At 39.7% G+C, this 15,567-nt stretch overlaps 1 non-coding gene across 1 annotated transcript; it reads right to left on the reverse strand.

Annotated features, from left to right (window-relative positions):
• Positions 1-450: 450 nt before the first annotated feature.
• On the reverse strand, positions 451-557 carry LOC116566179. The gene has a single exon (XR_004275778.1). It is a non-coding gene; the product is annotated as a U6 spliceosomal RNA (small nuclear RNA).
• Positions 558-15,567: the final 15,010 nt, after the last annotated feature.

Consider the following 15,567-nt stretch of genomic DNA (forward strand, 5'->3'; position numbering starts at 1 on the left):
GGATCAAATGGTATTTCTAGTTCTAGATCCGATCCTTGAGGATTCACCACTCTGTCTTCCATAATGGTTGAATTAATTTACACTTCTACCAACAGTGTAAAATCATTCCTAGTTCTCCACAACCTCTCCAGCATCTGTTGTCTCCAGATTTTTTAATGATTGCCATTCTAACTGGTGTGAGGTGATATCTCAATGTGGTTTTGATTTGCATTTCTCTAATGACCAGTGATGATGAGGTTTTTTTCATATGTTTGTTGGCTGCATAAATGTCTTCTTTTGTGAAGTGTCTGTTCATATCCTTTGCCTACTTTTTGATTGGATTATTTTTTTCTTGTAAATTTGTTTAAGTTCTCCATAGATTCTGGATATTAGCCCTTTGTCAGTTGGGTAGATTGGTTGCCAGTTCATTCTATTGATAGTTTCTTTTGCTCTGCAGAAGCTCTTAAGTATAAAAATATGGAATGCTTCATAAATTTGTATGTCATCCTTGCGCAGGGACCATGCTAATCTTCTCTGTATCGTTCCAATTGTAGTATATGTGCTGCTGAGGCGAGCACTATCATTAATCAATTTTAAATTGGGTTTTCTAAAAACATAGAGCCATATGACATATTTGCATATTTAAATATAAAATGGAAGGCACTAGTCTTATTCTGTAACGAACATTTAAGAAGTGATTACTACTGGTGCAATTGTATTTGTTGTTCAATTTTTTAAAAATAAACTAATGGTACTTAAATATGAATTGCTCATATTAAACATATGACTTGTACACACATATACATGCACATCATATATATTTTGGAACATAATAAAGCAAGGTGACACAAATTAAAAGTGGTTTTGATGATAAATGTTGATAATTAGAGAATTCTGTTAACAATTTTAACAAAACTCTCATAGTTCATCAAAATGGTTATATTTATAAAAATTCAATGAAGGTATCTGTTATTCAGAAAATGCATTTTGCATACTAATCCCTCTCTTGACCTTACTTTTCTTTTTTATCCCACTCTTTTGGCCATATCCAAATATCTCCATCTATTATACTCTTACTGGTTCATATTCTTCCATGAATTTAATAGAATCCTCCCTAATTCCTTTTTTGGAACAAATCAGGGAAATAGGTAACTATCGATATTCATAATGGCAAAAGAGAACTGAAGGGCTGACATTAGTAAGAAAACCTTTGAATCTTAAAAACCTTGAAATGCATTCGATGCATTATATTCTTTAGAAAATATTTTTAAACCCATGCGTTCCATCTATGCTAACTTCTTGATCTAAATATCAAGACGATATTAACCATGTGTCATATTCCCTAACTAAGCCAGATAATGGAGCCAGGAATCTTTTGTTCTTTACAAAAGGCAGTATTGCCATATAGTTTCAGTTCAAAATACTTAATGCAGTATTTTCCTCCCTTAGCAGTAGCTGGATTGTAAATATGTATTTAGTATGTGCTTTATGAAAGCCACTAGAGTAGTCAATTTCCTGCATATATTTTCATTGGGTCCTCATAAAGTAGTAAGTTGGTAATGATCCCTACTTTACAGAAGAGCAGATTGAGACCAGAAGGTTAAATAACTAGCTAAAAATAATATATAGTAAGCAAATGGCATATAGCATAGTTCAAACCCAGGTTGTCTAGAATCTGCCCAGGACTCTGTATGCTCGAGCATGCTACTCACATTTTGTCTTTAGGCTTATCTTACTGGGAGATAGGATACTTAACAAATGGTATTGAATAAAATTCAGAATAGGCAAAGATCAGAATTCAACAGGAGTTCTGAACTTGTAATAAAGTATTCTTCCTTCATCCTTACATTATGGAACCAAACGATAAATTTTCCTAGCTTACCAGTATAACCTAGTAGAGAGGTAGCTGACAGTCATGCAAGTAAGATCTGTGTTTCATTCAGCTGTTTGTCACATTGGGTCAATAATGTGTTCTAACTATAACTGATAAAATTCATGGAGTTAAATTTTTATATGCCATTATATGTCATCTTGGGGTAGGTTCTCTGATGTGGTAGAAGATGACTTGAAGAACATTAAAATATCAACCCATGATGTCCAGGCCATCTTGTTGAACCTGTTTAGTGCTGACAGTATTCTAATCAGACATCGCTTTGAACATAGTCTCTATACTCTTTATATATGTGTGTGTGTGTGTGTGTGTGTGTGTGTGTGTGTGTGTGTGTGTATATAATTGCATTTTAGATTTTGGGGTACGTGTGAAGAACATGCAAGATTGTTGCATAGGTACATACATGGTAATGTGGTTTGCTGCCTTCCTCCCCATCACCTACATCTGGCATTTCTCCCCATGTTATCCCTCCCCAACTCCCCACCCCCTGCTGTCCCTCCCCTAGTTCCCCCCAACAGACTCCAGTGTGTGATGCTCCCCTCTGTGTCCATGTGTTCTCATTGTTCAAGACCTGCCTATGAGTGAGAATATGTGGTGTTTGATTTTCTGTTCTTGTGTCAGTTTGCTGAGAATGATGGTTTCCAGGTTAATCCATGTCCCTACAAAGGACACAAACTCATCATTTTTTATGACTGCATAGTATTCCATGGTGTATATGTGCCATATTTTCCCTGTTCAGTCTATCATTGATGGGCATTTGGGTTGGTTCCAAGTCTTTGCTATTGTAAACAGTGCCGCAATGAACATTCGTGTGCATGTGTCCTTATAGTAGAATGATTTACAATCCTTTGGATATATACCCAGTAATGGGATTGCTGGGTCAAATGGAATTTCTATTTCTAGGTACCTTGAGGAATCACCACACTGTCTTCCACAATGGTTGAACTAATTTACACTCCCACCAACAGTGTAAAAGCGTTCCTATTTCTCCACATCCTCTCCAGCATCTGTTGTCTCCAGATTTTTTAATGATCGCCATTCTAACTGGCATGAGATGGTATCTCAATGTAGTTTTGATTTGCCTTTCTCTAATAACCAGTGATGGTGAGCATTTTTTCATATGTTTGTTGGCCTAATGTATGTCTTTGTAAAGTGTCTGTTCATATTCTTTGCCCACTTTTGAATGGGCTTGTTTTTTTCTTGTAAATCTGTTTTAGTTTTTTGTAGATTCTAGATATTAGCCCTTTGTCAGATGGGTAGATTGCAAAAATTTTTTCCTATTCTGTTGGTTGCTGGTTCACTTTAATGATTGTTTTCTTTTGCTATGCAGAAGCTCTGGAGTTTAATTAGATTCCATTTGTCTATTTTGGCTTTTGTTGCCAATGCTTTTGGTGTTTTAGTCAAGAAGTCCTTGCCTATGCCTGTGTCTGAATGGTTTTGCCTAGGTTTTCTCCTAGGGTTTTTATGGTTTTAGATCTTACATTTAAGTCTTTAATCCATCTGGAGTGAATTTTAGTGTAAGGTGTAAGGAAGGGGTCCAGTTTCTGCTTTCTGCACATGGCTAGCCAGTTTTCCTAACACCATTTATTAAACACGGAATCCTTTGCCCATTGCTTGTTTTTATCAGGTTTGTCAAAGATCAGATGGTTGTAGATGTGTGGTGTTGCCTCCGAGGCCTCTGTTCTGTTCCATTGGTCTATATCTCTGTTTTGGTACCAGTACCATGATGTTTTGATTACTCTAGCCTTGTAGTATAGTTTTAAGTCAGGTGGTAGGATGCCTCTAGCTTTGTTCTTTTTGCTTAGAATTGACTTGGCTATGTGGGCTCTCTCTTGGTTCCATATGAAGTTTAAGGTGGTTTTTTCCAGTTCTCTGAAGAAGGTTAATAGTAGCTTGATGGGGATAGCATTGAATCTATAAATTACTTTGGGCAGTATGGCCATTTTCATGATATTGATTCTTCCTAACCATGAGCATGGAATATTTCTCCATCTGTTTGTGTCCTCTCTTATTTCATTGAGCAGTGGTTTGTAGTTCTCCTTGAAGAGGTCCTTTACATCCTTTGTTAATTGTATTCGAGGTATTTTATTCTCTTTGTAGCAATTGTGAATGGCAGTTTGTTCTTGATTTGGTTCTCTTTAAGTCTGTTATTTGTGTATAGGAATGATTGTGATTTTCGGACATTAATTTTGTATCCTGAGACTTGGCTGAAGTTGCTTATCAGTTTCAGGAGATTTTGGTCTGAGACAATGGGATCTTCTGAAGATACAATCATGTCATCTGCAAATAGAGACAATTTGACTTCCTCCTTTTCTAACTGAATACCCTCTATTTCTTTTTCTTGCCTGATTGCTCTGGCTAGAACTTCCAATACTATATTGAATAGGAATGGTGAGAGAGGGCATCCTTGTCTAGTGCCAGATTTCAAAGGGAATGCTTCCAGTTTTTGCCCATTCAGTATGATATTGGCTATAGGTTTGTCATAAATAGCTTTTATTATTTTGAGATACATTCAATCAATACCTAGCTTATTGAGGGTTTTTAGCATAAAGGGCTGTTGAATTTTGTTGAAGGCCTTCTCTGCATCTATTGAGATAATTATGTGGTTTTTGTCTTTGGTTCTGTTTATGTGGTGAATTACATTTATAGACTTGCGTATGTTGAACCAGCCTTGCATCTCCAGGATGATGCCTACTTGATCATGACGGATAAGCTTTTTGATGTGCTGTTGCAATCGGCTTGCCAGTATTTTATTGAAGATTTTTGCATCTATGTTCATCATGGATATTGGCCTGAAGTTTTCTTTTCTTGTTGAGTCTCTGCCAGGTTTTGATATCAGGATGATGCTGGCAGCATAAAATGATTTGGGAAGGATTCCCTCTTTTTGGATTGTTTGGAATAGTTTCAGAAGGAGTGGTACCAGCACCTCTTTGTATGTCTGATAGAAGTTGGCTGTGAACCCATCTGGACCTGGGCTTTTTTTGGTGGGTAGGCCATTAATTGCTGCCTCAACTTCAGCCCTTGTTATTGGTCTATTCAGGGTTTCAGCTTCTTCCTGGTTTAGGCTTGGGTGGATGCAAGTGTCCAGCAATTTATCCATTTCTTCCAGGTTTACTGGTTTATGTGCATACAGTTGTATGTAGTCATCTCTGATGGTGGTTTATATTTCTGTGGAATCTGTGGTGATACCCCCTTTATCATTTTTTATTGCATCAATTTGATTCTTCTCTCTTTTCTTTTTTATTAATCTGACTAGCGGTCTGTCTATTTTGTTGATCTTTCAAAAAACCAGCTCATGGATTTATTAATATTTTGAAGGGTTTTTTGTGTCTCTATCTCCTTCAGTTCTGCTCTGATCTTAGTTATTTCTTTTCTTCTGCTAGGTTTTGAGTTTTGTTTTTTTTTTTAATCTTGGTCCTCTAGCTCTTTTAATTTTGATGACAGGGTGTCGATTTTAGATCTTTCCTTGCATCTCATGTGGGCATTAATTGCTCTATATTTTCCTCTAGACACTGCTTTAAATGTGTCCCAGATATTCTGGTATGTTGCATCTTCCTTCTCGTTGGTTTTGAAGAACATCTTTATTTCTGCCTTCATTTCATTGTTTATCCAGTCAACATTCAAGAGCCAGTTGTTCAGTTTCCATGAAGCTGTGTTGTTCTGAGTCAGTTTCTGAATTCTGAATTCTAACTTGATTGCACTGTGGTCTGAGAGACTGTTATGATTTCCTTTCTTTTGCATTTGCTGAGGAGTGATTTACTTCCAATTATGTGGTCAATTTTAGAGTAGGTGTGATGTGCTGAGAAAGATGTATATTCTGTGGATTTGGGGTGGAGAGTTCTGTAAATGTCTATTAGGTTTTCTTGTTCCAGGTCTGAGTTCAAGTCCTGGATATCCTTGTTAATTTTCTGTCTGGTTGATCTGTCTAATATTGACAGTGCGGTGTTAAAGTCTCCCACGATTATTGTATGGGAGTCTAAGTCTCTTTGTAAGTCATTAAGAACTTGCTTTATGTATCTGGGTGCTCCTGTATTGGGTGCGTATATATTTAGGATCATTAGCAATTCTTGTTGCATTGATCCTTTTACCATTATGTAATGTCCTTTTTTGTCTCTTTTGATCTTTGTTGGCTTAACGTCCATTTTATCAGAGACTAGGATTGCAACTCCTGCTTTTTTTTGCTCTCCATTTGCTTGGTAAATCTTCCTCCATCCCTTTATTTTGTATTTATGTATCCTTGCATGTGAGATGGGTTTCCTGGATACAGCACACTGATGAGTTTTGGCTTTTGATCCAATTTGCCAGTCTCTGTCTTTTGATTGGGGCATTTAGCCAATTTACATTTAGGGTTAGTATTGTTATGTGTGAATTTGATGCTGCCATTTTGATGCCAGCTGGCTGTTTTGCCTGTTAGTTGATGCAGCTTCTTCATTGTGTCAATGCTCTTTACCATTTGGTACGTTTTGGGAGTGGCTGGTACTGGTTGTTCCTTTCTATGCTTAGTGCTTCTTTCTGGAGCTCTTGTAAAGGAGGCCTGGTGGTGATGAAATCTCTGAATAATTGCTTGTTCATAAAGGATTTTATTTCTCCTTCACTTATGAAACTTAGTTTGGCTGGATATGAAATCCTAGGGGCTGGATATGAAATCCTAGGCTGAAAGTTCTTTTCTTTGAGGATGTTGAATGTTGGCCCCCACTCTCTTCTGGCTTATAGGGTTTCTGCTGAGAGATCTGCTGTGAGTCTGATGGGCTTCCCTTTGTGGGTAACCCAACCTTTCTCTCTGGCTGCCCTTAGCATTTTCTCCTTCATTTCAACCCTGGTGAATCTGATGATTATGTGAATTGGGGTTGCTCTTCTTGAGGAATGTCTTTGTGGTGTTCTCTGTATTTCCTGGACTTAAATATTGACCTGCCTTGCTAGGTTTGGGAAGTTTTCCTGGATAATATCCTGAAGAGTGTGTTCCAGCTTGGATTCATTCTCTCCCTCACATTCAGGTACACCTATCAAACGTAGATTAGGTCTTTTCACATAATCCCATATTTCTTGGAGGCTTTGTTAATTTCTTTTTACTCTTTTTTTCTCTAATCTTGCCTTCTCATTTTATTTCATTGAGTTGATCTTCGACCTCTGATATCCTTTCTTCTGCTTGGTCAATTCGGCTGTTGAAACTTGTGTATGGTTTGCAAAGTTCTCATGTTGTGTTTTTCAGTTCCATCAATTCATTTATGTTCCTCTCTAAGCTGTTTATTCTTATTAGCATTTCGTCAAACCTTTTTTCAAGGTTCTTAGCTTCTCTGCATTGGTTTAGAACATGTTATTTTCGCTCAGAAAAGTTTCTTATTACCCACCTTCTGAAGCCTGTTTCTGTCAAATTATCAGACTCATTCTCCATCCAGCCTTGTTCCCTTGCTAGTGAGGAGGTGTGATCCCTTGTAGGAGGAGAGGGGTTCTGGTTTTGGGTGTTTTCATCCTTTTGGTGCTGGTTTCTTCCCATCTTTGTGGATTTATTTACCTGTGGTCTTTGTAGTTGGTGACTTTCAGATGGGGTCTCTGAGTGGATGTCCTGTTTGTTGATGATGAAGTTATTTCTTTCTGTTTCTTAGTTTTCCTTCTAACAGTCAGGCCCCTCTGTTGTAGGACTACTGGAGGTCCACTCCAGACCCTGCTTGCCTGGGGCTCACCTGCAGTGGCTGCAGAACAGTAAGGGTTGCTGTCAGTTTCTTCTTCTGCTATCTTTGTCCTAGAAGGATACCTGCCAGATGTCAGTCTGAGCTCTTCTTAAGGAGGTGACTCTTTGGCTATATGGGGGTCAGGGAGCTGCTTGAGGAGACAGTCTGTCCTTTATAGGTGTTCAAGTGCTGAGCTGTGAGCTCTGTTTTTCCATTCAGAGCTGCAGGGCAGGTACGTTTAGGTCTGCTGCAGCAGAACTCATAGCCACCTTTTTTTCCAGCTGCTCTGTCCCAGGAAGGTGGGGCTTTATTTATAAATTTATGTCATGGTGCTGCCTTTTTTCAGGGATTCCCTGCCCAGTGAGGAGGCAGCCTAGTCACAGTCTGCCAGCAGAGGTGTTGCTGAGCTGCTGTGGGCTCCACCCAGCTGCCATGTGAACTTACCTGCAGTCCTGTTTATAGGGTATCATTAGAACTGCCTCAGCAATGGTGGCCCACCGCTGTAATGGCAGTCTCTCTGTATAATGGCGGGCTACCTTGGCAGTGGCAGACTGCCTCAGCAATGGTGGTCTGCCTCGGTAGTGATGGAGTGCCTCGGTAATGGCAGACACCCCTCCCCCTTAGAGCTGGGCCATCCCGGGTTCAGCTGTGCTTGCTGTGAAACTTTCAATCCAGAGTGTTTCAGATTGCTGGTCTTTGTGGGGGTGGTGTGGGGCTGGATGTGCCTGATCACCTGGCTCCCTGCCTCAGAGCCCCCCTCCTTTTTTTTTTTTCCTTCAGTTGAATGGGTGACTCTGTCTCCCAGGCATTCCAGTCACCAGTATCTCCTGCCCTGGCTCCCTGTTCCAGTCCCCTTTTAATCAGTTGAAAGGGCGACTCTGTCTCCCAGGTGTTCCAGTCACCTGTTGAAAAGGCGCCGGATTTGTGTGAGGTTTTTGTGTGGGGACCTGCTGCGCCAGATGAAACCGCCGCACTGGAGATTTGTAGTGCTTTTTCACCTGGGAATCTCCTGGCCTGGCTCCCTATTTCAGTCCCCTTTTTATAAGTTGAACAAGTGACTCTGTCTCCCAGGTGCTCCAGTCACCAGCTGAAATGGTACCTGGACCTGTGTGAGTTTTTTATGTGCAGACCCGCCTCATTGGCCAAAATAGCTGCACTGGAGACCCACGGAGCTCCTCTGCCCGGGAATCTCCGGGTTTGTAAAAATCCAGACGGGCAGTAAAAATCCGTCTGGAAATGCAGCAACCACTCACCCTGCGTGCTCTCGCTCTGAGCTGCAATCCAGAGCTGCTCCTACTTGGCTGTCTTTCCATAGTCTGTATACTCTCAAGGTAAAGAATTACAAAAAAAATACTTTTTTACAAAAAAAAAAAAAATTCATTAAACCACGTGTTAAGATAGTAGTCATAATCACTAAGTTATAACTGATACTTGATTTGCCCTGTGAACCAAGAAGACAATCATTGTTCTCTGTGCTGATAAAACAGTCTAACTACCACAAACTAAAAGCAGTGTCCGACAGTTCACATCATCTGGCTAATCAACATCAGAAAGAATAATCCCTCATCAATTATGATAAAACCCAAACCATTGTTTTCACAAACTTTCCTTAATAATCAAATAAGACTAAGTTTATTAACTGGTCATTTTGTTCACATACGCAGGGGTCCTTTTCCATGTTAAGTCACCTAGGCTCAAAAGTAAATGTTAGGTTCATTTTCTTGGCAAAATAGACGGGAAACCCCTTCTGTAATATACTCCAGGTTAAAATGTGTGTGTTTTGCTCTATGTTCTAGACCTGGGCCAGTAAACTGTGGCCCATAGACTGATCACCTGTTTTTTAAATATTTTTCTTGGAATGGAGCCATCGTACCCACTCATTTACAGATTTTGCATGGCTGTGTTCATATTTTAATGGTATTGTTGATTAGTTGTGACAGACAGAACCTGTGACTTGCACGCTGAAAATAATTATATCTGGCACTTTTAGAAAAAGTTGTCCTACCCCATTGTAGAATAGTGCCATCCAAAAGAACTTTCTACTCCACATCTACACTACCCAGTACGGTAGACACTAGGCAGATGTGACTATTGAGTACTTGAAAGATGTCTAATGTGACCAAGTAAATGCATTTCTAATTTTGTGTAATTTTAATTTGAATGTCAGTAGTCCCATATAGCTTGTGGTTACCACATTGCACAACACAGCTGTAGAACTTTGGGGACCTTTAACTGAATATTTGTCTCAGGCACCCCTAGGACTAGCCTTCCTGCAGAGAAGGGCAAGTTCTTCTTCAGTGCAAAAATATGAGTAAGGCCATTTAATTTTCATAGAGGAATAGCAGCCTTTTTCTTGATGAAGATGGTATCAAAGTACAGGTTACTTGTTTCAAAGAGTAATGTTGTCTCTGCATGTGACAGATAAGACTGGAATGTGCTTGCCTCTGGAACTTACCAAACTATGAGAAAAGGCAGTTGGTGACCTGAGTTTTCCATAAGAAAAGAGGGGTGTCCTCTTGTCCCCTCAGAAACATCATCTCCCAAGCTGGACCACTCACTGTGACTTTTCTGTCTCTGATTTCTCAGGAACGTTCTATTCTGCACGTCCTCCAGACCAGAACATTTCAAAACATTGCATTTCCTCATTCCTTGGAATCGTTCTGTTTCTTCCACCCAGATGACTCATGAATTTTCATATTTTTCTATTTCCACCATCAACTTCTTTTAGAGTCACCTTCTTAGGGAAACTTCCCTTGTCCCCCAAGCTGAGTTTTGTCTGTTTCCACCCTTGTTTCACCTTCCTCCACTACTCTGAAAATCCCTGAGAGCAGGGACACTGTGCTAGGATGCGCCCAAGTGGTATCTTCTGCAGGAGTTCCCCACTCCCTCCTCCTCCCGTGCAGCTTCCACATCACGTCTCCTCTTGTGCTCTGTGCTCCCTACACGTGACCCTGCAGGTAGGAGCCAGTGCCGAGCATGGTGGCTGGCACCCTGAATAATCATTTCAAGTGTTATGTCAGGCAAGGCATAGTGGGTACTATGTTTTAAATTTCTGACTCCTCATTTCTCAGTCTTCAAATTACTCTTGTTCTCAGGCTAATCTTTAAATGCTTCTTTCAAAATACCGCCCTCCTAATGAGGAATCCAAACTGGTACCCGACTTTCTAGGCTCTTAGATTATCTGACTTCTCTTCTTCCATATCTATTCTATATTTCCTAGTTCACCAAACTTCAGTAAAAGCATTCAGCTGCTTCCACGTGTAAGCCTGAGAGATTTGGAACTAGATAGGCCTGAGCTCTTGTGTGTGCCTCCTCCCCAGAGGCAGACAAGCAAACCACTGAAATGCGATGCGCTGAATTGGGGTGTGCCCTCTCAGCTGAGTCACAACGTGGGCAGAGCCTGGCTCTCTGCCACCCTCAGTGCTTGTGAGACCCTCTCTGCCCTGATGTTGCCCTCTGGTGGTCTCCTCAGGGTGGGAAAATGTGGACTCTGAAGTCAGACTGCTTAGATTTGATTTCCTTCAGCTCTACTCAGTTTAGCAAATTTTTTAACCTCTCAAAATTTCGATTTCTTTGGCTAAGAAAAGGGACAATAAAAATACCGATCTCATTAGGTTACTCTGCAAAATACAGCAGGATAATCAAGGCAATAGACTTAGTCCAGTAACTGACACATCACGACTGTTGCGTGTTGTTGCATCATAGCCCTTGTTGCTACATAGTTGTTGCTGCTGTCAGCATCCTTATTCTTGGGAAGGGCTTCTAATGTGCTTTTACTTTTATTTGACAGTTAATTCATATTTCAGTTGTGGGCATATTGGTTATGTTTCCTCATCAGCTAGGCTTGCCTCACCAAAGATCCCTTAGGAGTCTAGTGGCTGATTTCCTGCAGAGAAACATTCAGGATGATGGTAAGAGCCCATTTGCTCGTGACTAAGGTCAAGACCCTCAGTCTGACCTGACTGAACAACAGTGAGGTTGGTTGTAAAAGTTTATGTCTGAGATACTTAGGGCAGGAGACCAGGTTCTTTTCTGGGAGAATCCTAAAGCAGCTGCCTGTGCTTATGTAAAAAGCAGTATTTGCCATTTCCTGGTATAGTCCTGGATGTTCCTCATGGATCAGAACAGCAGTTTCACTGAGAAAGGGGTCAGATCATTGTGCCTGGCCTTTGATTTCATGCACAGAGCTTTTGTTGGTGTGGAGATCTAATTCCATTCTAAATTGTGCTGTGTACATCTTTTCATATGTGCTTCTCATTAGAACAAATGAGGTTCTTTCTGCAATTGATTGGGTCCCAGTTATCTCACCAAAAGTGTGTGTGTATGTGTGTGTGTGTGTGTGTGTGTGTGTGTGTGTGTGTGTGGTATTATAAGAAGTATAGCTCAAATTCAACAGTCATTATGTATGAACTTGATTATGCCAAGTTTGTATATCTTGCTGTCAGTTTTTTCTTTCTGCTTTTTCTGACGAAATATACCCAATGTTAAGTTAATCAAGTACAATAAATCTAGCCACTAATTACCTGTTCATGGCATTGCCATATGCGCAGTTTCACCAGTATCTGTCTTGGAATGGAGGATACCGGCATATTCATGCATGCCCATATAGGCCCTTCCTATGCACAAACAGTAGAGCAAGTTAACTTCAAGTGTGTTAGAATTATGTTGTACTGCTGTGTTTCTAAAGATGCTTGAGATCTGCATTTTCCTCTGATCATGTCATGCACTATACAAAATTATTTCGTTCTTTGATGAACTTACACTCCTCTGCAGAGAATCTTTTACATCCTCTGCTTTGTTAAGAATACTCACTTCAGAAAGAATTCCCACAGCATTCTTTCATAGAATTTGTAAGGCCTTCTGTTGAAAATAATCTTGAACTCATGGCATAATCTTTCAGTTAACAAACCTGTTTAAAAAAGTTCTAAAAGTTAACATAATGTCATAGCTTTCTTGGGGTAAGACATGAGTAAGGAAATGAAAACGATTAAACCGTTTTAGAAGCATTGACCATATGACTTTTCTCACCTAATCTCAGATATCATTTATTAATCTCACCAGAACTATAGAGCTTTATGTTTTCAGTAAATTTTATCTATTTTTTTTTTTTTTTTGAGATGGAGTCTTGCTCTCTTGCCAGGCTGGAATGCAGTGGCGTAATCTCGGCTCACTGCAACCTCCATCTCCCAGATTCAAGCGATTCTCTTGCCTCAACCACCCGAGTAGCTGGGACTATAGGCACGTGCCACCCACACCTGGCTACTTTTTTTGTATTTTTAGTAGACACGGGGTTTCACCATGTTGGCCAGGATGATCTCGATCTCTTGACCTCATGATCTGCCCGCCTTGGCCTCCCAAAGTGCTGGGATTACAGGCGTGAGCCACCGTGCCTGGCCCAATTTTATCTACTTTTTAAAACCATGTAACCTTGTGCCTAAAGTTGTTCTTTTTTTTTTTTCCCAGCATTTGTCATTTCTAGCTTTTAGACAGATGTCTTCCTTTAGTGATACCTCCACTTTCTTCTTATACCTCCCTGGGAAAGATACACAGCCAAGGGTACTGATGTGCTACCAATCACTGCAAGGTAGTGATAATGTGACAGAGGAAACGCTACCTAGAAAAACAGCGGTGTTTCTATATCTAGTAGGTTCATGTAAAACATGAATCCACATATTCAGTTATAAATAAACTGAAGGCTTGTTCGAGAAATATGTAGGCAACATCACAGATTATTCTTGTCTTGTGTCTAACACTTTTTAAAATATTCTGTACTATTTGGAGGTCACAGTTCCAGTGAAAATGCAAAAGCCTGCGTGGAACTGGTCATTTGGAAGCTAAAAGAAAACCTGAAAGGAAAGAAGTTGTCACGTTGCCCAAGAACATCTTTAATCATTAAGTATTATTTGCCATTGCCTGGTGTAGTCCTGGATGTTCCTCATGAACCAGAACAGCAGTTTCACTGAGAATAGTGGTCAGGTCATTGTGCCTGGCCTTTGAATTCATGCACAGAAGTTTTGTTGGTATGGAGATCTAATTCCATTCTAAATTTTGCCATGCACCTCTTTTCATATGTGCTTCTCATTAGAACAAATGAGGTTCTTTCTACAATGTGTTTCGGTGACTCCTCTATCCCCTACTGCGGCGGTAGTTTGGTGGATGATGGTACGGGGTTTCTGGACACTTTCAAAGAGAAAAGGAGGAGGAAAAGTGCTGTTGAGGTTGACTTACTACATTTTAAAAGGTTAAATTTCAAAAGTAATTTCTAAAATTGGGACTGGGTCCAGGGGCAGGGGATGATGAGGAATTAGGTTGGTTGGAATTTTCAGCTAATCGTCATAAGTAGTGGAAGATGGTTTTGATTTGAAGCAATGAGTCCCTGACTTTAATGAGGATCATTTCTCAGGTCATCGACATTTCTTTTTTCTCTGTACATGCCTGAAACCACCATACTTCTCGGAGTTAAAAACATCTTTACCTAACAAAATTATGGCAGATTTCTTTAGCTCTCCTCTACATAAATAGAAGTTGAGATTTTTCTCCCCCTCACAAAATATCTGGAAGTAAATGTAAACTTTTCACTGCACTCTGTTGACATAAAAGTTTTGATCCTTTGGCTATGGTGTAATGCGTTTTTATTTTAACTTGTGCACTGTTACTTGATTTTTAATTCATAACAAGTCACTGATTATTTAAGGCAGTTTAATATGGATCTTCTAAACATAGTAAGTTCTAGTCTATATCCCCAATACCTGTCTAATCTCTTTCAGGGGTTCTTTCTCGAGACACACACACACACACACACACACACACACACACACACACACACAAATGTGTATATATGACAACAGGGTCTGGCAGTGTTACTCAGGCTGGAGTGCAGTGGCATGATCAAGCTCACTGCAGCCTTGGAATCCTGGGCTCAAGTAATTCTCCCACCTCAGCTTCCCAAGCAGCTGGGATCACAGGCACATGCCACCATGTCCAGCTAGTTTGATTTTTTGTAGAGACAGTCTTGCTATGTTGCCCCGGCTGTTCTCAAACTCCTCCCAAAGTGCTGGGATTATAAGAATGAGCCACTGGGCCCATCTTGGACCTGTATTTTTCTAATTGAAAGTAAAAAATTGTAATTGTATATTTATGTTGGACAATGTGATATTTTGAAATACATATGTACACTGTAGAATAACAAAATCTATTTAACATATGCATTACCTCATATGTCATTTTGGGTGGTAAGAACACTTAAAATCTACTCTCCCAGTAACTTTCAAGGATACATTATATTGTTATTAACTGTAGTCACCATGATGTATAATAGCTCTCCTAGTCTTACTCCTTCAGCTTAACTGATATTCTGCATCCTTTGACCAACATCTCCAATTGCCCTCACCCCAGCCTCTGGTAACTAGCACTTTACTCTCTATTTCTATGAATTTAACTGGTTTACACTCCTCACGTGCATGAGACCATGCAGTAAGCATCTTTGTTCTGCTGGATTATCTTACTTAATATAATCTCCTCCAAGTTGATTCATGTCACAAATGACAGGACTTCCTTCTTTTTAAAGGCTCAATAGTATTTCATTGTGTATATATACAACATTCTCTTTATCCATTCATTCACTGATGGACACCTAGGTTGATACCATATCGCGGCTATTGTGAATAACGCAGCAAACAGTATAGACGTTTCTTTGATATACTGATGTAATCTCTTTTGAATATATATCAAGTAGTGGAATTGCTGAATCATATGTTAGTTCTATTTTTAACTTATTGAGAAACTACCATACTGTTTTTCATAATGGCCGTACTAATTTATATTCCAACCAACAGTGTGCAAGGATTCTCTTTTCTACACATCCTCATTAACACTTGTAATCTTTCATCTTTTTGTTAATAGCCAGTCTAATGAATGTGAGGTCATAACTCAGTGTGGTTTTAACTGGCATTCTGATTATTAGTGATGTTGAGCATTCTCTTCATATACTTGTTGGTCATATGTATGTCTTCTTTTGAGAAATAATTT

The sequence above is a fragment of the Sapajus apella genome, unplaced genomic scaffold (genome assembly GCF_009761245.1).
Source record: "Sapajus apella isolate SASKATOON/1434 unplaced genomic scaffold, GSC_monkey_1.0 scaffold42, whole genome shotgun sequence".
NCBI lineage: Eukaryota > Metazoa > Chordata > Mammalia > Primates > Cebidae > Sapajus > Sapajus apella.